Source organism: Meriones unguiculatus, chromosome 21 (genome assembly GCF_030254825.1).
Source record: "Meriones unguiculatus strain TT.TT164.6M chromosome 21, Bangor_MerUng_6.1, whole genome shotgun sequence".
Taxonomy (NCBI): Eukaryota; Metazoa; Chordata; class Mammalia; order Rodentia; family Muridae; genus Meriones; species Meriones unguiculatus.
The window spans coordinates 5,743,577-5,750,647 of record NC_083368.1 but is presented as its reverse complement, the minus strand read 5'-3'; positions in this window follow the sequence as shown (position 1 = coordinate 5,750,647).

Below are 7,071 nucleotides of genomic sequence, written 5' to 3'. Positions count from 1 at the left end.
GTCCTTGGTTGGAGAAACAGTTTCAGGAAAAACCCCTGTGCCCAGATATATTTGGTCCTTGTGCAGCTCCTATCCTTTCCCCGTCATACTAGCTCCTTTTCTGCCAAAGGTTTGGTTATGAGTCTTAGTATCTGTTTTGAAATGCTGCTTGGTAGGGTCTTTCAGATGCCTTCTGTGGTAGACTCCTGTCATACCTCCTATGCACATCTCATTTTTCTTTCGAAGTGAGGATTGATCATCTTACCTCGTGTCTGCTTTCTTGTTTATCTCCTTTAGGTGTATAGACTTCATTATGTTTATCATTTCTTGTAGGTCTATATAAGTGAGTATATACCATGTTTATCTTTCTCTTTCTGGGATACTTCACTCAGAATGATCTTTTCTAGATCCCACCATTTGCCTACAAATTTCATGATTTCCTCGTTTTTGATTGCTGAGTAGTATTCCATTGTGTAAAAATACCACAGTTTCTGTATCCATTCCTCTATTGATGGACATCTGGGTTATTTCCAGGTTCTGGCTATTACAAATAAAGCTGCTACAAACATGGTTGAGCAAATGTCCTTGTTGTGTACTTGAGCAAGTTTTGGGTATATGCCTATCAGTGGTATAGCTGGGTCTTGAGGAAGTGTTATTCCTAATTGTCTGAGTAAGTGCCAGATTGACTAAGGAAACATGTCTGAAAAATGAGTTTGCATGTTGAATGTGTCCCATGTTTAGCATCTCCAAACTCCAAAATTAATTAGCACAGACTATAAAAATGAAAGCCATCGACTCCTAAGAGCGAGTGTGAGAGCAGATTCATTATCTCTGTGTGGACCAAGAGTTCCTTCGTGAGACATGTATTGTATGAAGTACTAGGAAAGTGGACACTAAACATTTGCAAAATTTAAAATATCAGTTCAGGGAAGGGACAGTGTAAAATGAGCAGTCTGGGGCTGGGTGTGTAGATGGATATGGGTCCCATCTGGGCATGCTAAGTCTGGCATTGCAAACAAATGCTTATCACTAACCAAAACTAGAGGAATTGCAGTGTGTGGAATAAACTACCCCACCAACAGCATACAACCACACTACCAATCCACTTAGTGGATAGTCAAAAGCCCTAATAAAACACATCACAAAATGGGGTAACAGCCCGTGTATGAAGAGATGCCTCACATATTTAGTTAGTAAAGCAAAGTGAAACCATAACAGTTAAAGTAGTATCAAATGTGTAGTGTTCCTGGCGTATGGCACTCAGGAAGCCAGGGCAGCAGGGCACCATGAAAATGGCACTGTCTCAATCAGATATGAAAGTTATTTAATCTTCACAGGCCTGGAGTCTGCATTGCAACTGAAGCTGCATCTTCGCTAACCCCCTCACTTGGCTTCTCTTTCGAGGTTCCAATCTTGCCACATGGTGCCAGGCTGCAGCTGCTCTCTGACTCCCCATGTTTACAAAACCAGTACCTTGTGGGAGACCCTACCAAGTTCTACATCCAACAGCCTTAGCCTCCTCTGAACCACAGCTTCTGAGTGCTGATGACACAGAAATACCTCACAGATTTTACTTTCAATGACACTTGCCTCCTAGCAGTCATAGCTGGTTTTTCAGCCCCATACGACGTGTTGATTGTCCCAGAAAAGCCACGGTTTCACTTCATTGGTACAGGTTTCTGGTTAATTAAAGGTGTTTCAGACCTAGCTCACCAGAAACCACATATTCTTAGTTGAAAACATCAAACAAATAGTCCCACTAATCTCCAAGGAAATCTCAGAATTCACTCTGAAATTTCACAAAAAAAGACTTCTGTTATCTGCATTTGTCTCAGGATTATCTACCTTTCCAGCTCCGATAAAGCAACTCACTGTAATAGGCTCCCAGGCCTTAGCGCAACTGATACTACTAAGAGAGTATCATTCAACTTGTAAAACTCAGCATATCACCTACCAAAACAAAAACAAAGACTTCGTCCATACTTCTGAGAAAGTCTCTAAAGGTACTAATCTGGTATTTTTTAGCTTTTGTAGCTGTTTCTAGCTAACTGTTCTTGATAGCTGAAGTATGTCAAACCAGGATTTTTTTTTTTTTTTTGTACTTAAACGGCTACCCTGAGAAAGCCTCAGGCCTATACTGGAATCCCCAGCATCCAGTGGGGTCACTGGCTGGGCTAGTAAAGACCTTGTATTGGCTTAAACTGTGTTTGAGTAGTCTTCTCTGGTGGATACCCCACAACGTCCACTGTGCTTTGAGCAGTCAAGGGATTTTTCTAGCCCAGAGTTCCAAATACTTCTCAAGTTAGCATGGCCATATCTGTCACAGCAGTAGCCCACTCTCTGGTACTTGTTTCTAGTCTAGTTTGCTGATCTCTATTGCGGTGAAAAACACCATGACAAAAAATTAAAAAATAAATAAATAAATAAACTTGGGGAGGTTTTTTTTTTTTTTTTTTTTTTTTTTTTTTACTTTGTGTTTTTGTGTCACAGTCAATCACTGAGGGAAGTCAGGGCAGGAACTTTAAGCAGAAACCTGGAGGCAGGAGCTGAAGTGAAGATCATGGAGGAATACTCAGCTTTCAATATTAAAGTCCCAAATAAACAATAAAAGGAAATTAAAAAAAATGACACTACTGCTCCTAGGTATTTTGGGGGAGAAAGTTTATTCTAGATATGTGGGAGAGCATAGCCAGAGGCAGACACATCTGGGGGAGTCTGGAGAGTTGGGAGGGAAAGGAAGAGGAGAGCGGGACCAGCTACAGCAGCCGATGCTAGGGCATTTAACTTTGTGTGTGTCAGGCCTAGACGATAACCCATTTCCCCCCAAAAGGGCAGACCCACTAACTTGGTCCAAAATTGTCTAGTGGGACTATAGAAGGATTTCCAGTGGCTAGATAGAAGCCAGCATTCCTCAGAAACTTTCCCATCTGCCAGAGGGGTCATTCCTCTTGCCTCTGGCAGGAGGGACTTTTGGTTATCCATTGCCATAGACCTGCAGCACCTATCAGAATATCAAACTCCATGCTAACCTTCAGACTCCTGCAGGCCCTATTCACACATACTTATACATTTCAAAGCTCCCGCACTCTTCCTGGCCCTTCTCACTTGCCCCACTACTACTGTACTTTTATAGCCCCAAGGCCGTTCCAGATCCTTCTCTGCTACCCCCACTTCCCACCCCACCATCTCCACTATTTCCTGTTATTCTCCCTTCTTTCACAGAAAGCCCTGGCCATATCTAGTTAGTGTCTGTTTCTCTATGCTCTGGACTCTTCCAGATGTGTGGACATTCTCTCTCTCTCTCCTCCCCTGGAATCATGGAGCAGCCATTTCAGTGATTTCTTTAGTGTGCCATTTTGCATACACTATGAGAAACATGGCGGAAACAGGCATTCATGTAGGAAAGATTCCTTGCATCTGAATTTCATCAGACATATTAACAAAATTGTGACAGGGATTCCGAAGTTTAACTCTTCATAGTTAATGATTTCTGGCAGGGGTTTGGGGCCAAGAAGACTAAGTTTTATTCAGGGGGCAGACCACTGGGGTTTTGAACATTCTTCAACACAAATTGGTTTTTTTTTTTTTTTTCTTTTCTGTTTTTTTTTTTCTTTTCTTTGGAGGAGGCTCCAAGGGATGGGTAGTGGATCTGGGAAGACAGGAAGTGAATTAGGGTGCATTATGTGAAACTCTCAAATAATCAATAAAAATATTATGATAGAAAAAAATCTGTATTTGAATGACAAAGAAACAAAAAAAATGTGTGCAATCTTTTTAGGGGAGAATTAGAACATTATTAATTTTATGAAGCATTTTACTTATTTTAATCTTTGTATTAGTTCTTTAAGAAGTTTACGGGATAGGTTTTGAGTATATTCATACCTAGTCCTAACTTCTCCCAGCTTCAGCTCTGCCTCACTATACACCCATCTTTGTATCCTCTTTTTTTTTTCCTTATCCATGAAGTCCAATTTGTAAAAAACGCATATTTTGGATATGTGGCCTTCAACTGTAGTGTGGCCAACCTATCAAGGACAACAGTCTTAGAGAACTCTGACCCTTCCCTTACCACCAGCTATCAATTTTAAGAATCTCATTTGCTCAGGATTGAACTTTGTCCCCACCTTTTTCCTCAATGGTAGAATTTTGTTTGCCTTTAGCTTGTGCAGTGCAGATCTTATGCACAAGATAAGATAAGCTCTGTCAGAGCTACATAAATTCATATTTAAAAGTGTCCTGTTGCATTGAGAGAACACTGTTTGACTGTACTCATACACTGCCTCTGGCTTTGACAATCTTTCCACCTTCTCTTCTGCAATGATCCTTGAACTCCAAGAGGAAAAAGTTTGGATGTAGATGTCACAAGTAGTGCTGGGCATCCTATAGTCTCTTGTGCTCTGAACCAGTTGGGGCCTCTGTATCAATTACCATCTACTGCAAACAAAAGCTATTTTTAAAAAGATATACATACATCATTAGTTATCTTGTTTTATAAAATGATTAGAACCACAGCATCCTCCCTATATTTCTCACATTAAAGAATTAAAAGTCTGCTAATTTGGGGTGTCTTTGAGACCAATAGGTCCTTTCTCAACTCTTGATGAGATTGGCTTAGGGGAATAGAGTTTTAGAAAACCTGATGGCCAACAAAGGCTCCTTAAGTCAGTAGCTTTTGGGTACTTTTATCACAAATTAAAACAATAAAATTCATGGACCAGAAAGAATGCTTCCTAGAGAGTTTATCATAGGTTCATAAATGATACTTTACTGGGGGACACTGAATAGCAGGGGCAAGAGCTGTTGTATGAAAACCACAGCTTTTATCTTAAAGGGAATTAGAGACAGTTTGTTCTGAAGCTATTTTGAGTGACCATGGACCAGGGATACAGACTTAGGTTACATACAAGGAGTTTGACAGAGTTTTTATAGTTTTATAAAACAAAGAAAGCCAAATAAAGGCAAATTTAAAACACATTGGTGGGTACACCAGAAAGGCTGGTCCAGTGAGGTGGGAGGAACAATATAGGCCTAAGATGCTCACTGATAAAGCTAGTGTCTTGCTATGTTAATAGAGTCTAAGAAAAATTTTATTTAATTACCACAAGTTGTTAGTTCAGATACAGGTTAGGGCAAGGAAATCTAACACTATCCCACAATAGCGTAGTTAGCCTCTAAATATATGAAATTCTAATCTCTTAATGGTTCTGAAATTCCAATCAGTCCATAATTGTCTGCAGACACAGAAACTCTTTCCAAGAGTTTCTTGTTCACAGCCAGATTCAGCTTCTTTTCAAGAATTTTCAGCCATAGTTTCCCTTGTTGGCCAATCATAACATTTTGAGGATTCGGAAGTTACATATTGATTATAAGGTCTCTCGTAGCTGCAAGCCTCAGATCTGCTGTTAACTTGTACTTGCCTTTCTGATGTAACCAACAGTATATTTCTAGGATCTGATGTAGATGAGGTTTAGTAGAGGGCAGAACAGCAATCTCCAGGAGAAAGAAACAGTAAAGGCCATCAAAAAAAGAAATCCCAGGATTGTATCAAATCTATTAGACATTATGGTCTGAATTTGAATTATTTTTACCCAGTCTGTATCTGATATAACATTTACATGTGACATACATTATGACAAAATAAATACTCAAGAACACAGCTTGGCCTAATGGAATGAAGACTATAGATAAAATAAGTGTCTAAAATAACCGAAATTTATGAGACTGACTGTATAGTTCACCTTGTATTTTTAATTATTGTATTTAATGAATTGTTTTACTTATTTTTAATAGTTAGAAATGAAACTTTCAACAGTTACTGTAGTGTTCTCTTTTTTATTACTAAAATATTAATTTTGAATCATAGTTAATTAAATTATAAAACACTTTATATATACTAATTAAATAAAAAATACTGCTTAAAGTATATGGTATCATAGTGTGGTTATTAGTCATTGATGTCTTTTGTATATTTTGGATAGGAGGAATTAACCAATTTATTTTTGGGTATCTCTAGTTAAAGTAAATGAATTAAAGTAAAGGAATTAAAGTTCAATTTCAAATGTAGACTTTTCATTTTATTCAAATTATATTGAATAATGAGAATATATGTAAATATTCATATAGAAAATTGGAAGAACTGAATCTGTCAAATATTAGTTTGAAAGCAGTCCTAATAAAAAGGTATGGGCAATGAAAGGACATTGTTGGTAACTTCAATAAAACCAAGACTAGTAATTTTTATTATCATTTCGAAATATACCAGGTGGAATTTATAAAACAAAACTAAAAACAAAACTAAAAAACATGAAAGAAATATGAAAGCTGAGGAAGGTTTAGTTACTGAAGTTACTCAGTTGTTAAAGGTGCTCAAGATGACTGCATAAATGTGCTCTCAGAGGATGTGAAAAAGCTTGTCTCCTAGGAGCGAATTGGGAGTACCTGGGTATTATCCTGCCCTTTCCATCAGAATAAAGTCTTTGATGTGATGTCTTTTCTTTCTTTCTTTCTTTCTTTCTTTCTTTCTTTCTTTCTTTCTTTCTTTCTTTCTTTTCTTTCTTTCTCTCTCTCTCCCTCTTTCTTTCTTTCTTTCTTTCTTTTTTCTTTCTTTCTCTATCCCTCTTTCTTTCTTTCTTCCTTCAGTTGATGAAATCATCTGGTTTTTATTCTTTGAGGAAGATGTAAGTAACTTAAACTTTAGTCTTGACAGCTAAAAATCTCTTACAATACTTGGTGTTATTTTTATCTAATAGACCAAATTTTATAAACAGAATTAAATATCTATGAATAAGGTTTACCTTATTAGTAGGAGTGTTTTAAGAAGGCATCATTCTCTAAGCAGATTTTTTTGTCCTTAAGTCAATGACTATTTCTCAAAAATGCTTTTGTCCAATGTGAAAACATACTTACTCAGCAGTCTAAAATGTCCATTAGTAAAAGGTATTAACAATACTGGAAAAAATAGTGTTGTAGAATTTCAAGCATTAATTTCATCTCAGAGTATTAAATAGACCTTTAAATTTTTATCTTAATTTTAATTTAGTTATAACCATATCTATTTTTAAGCAGCCGTTTGCACATACTTACTCTTAGCAT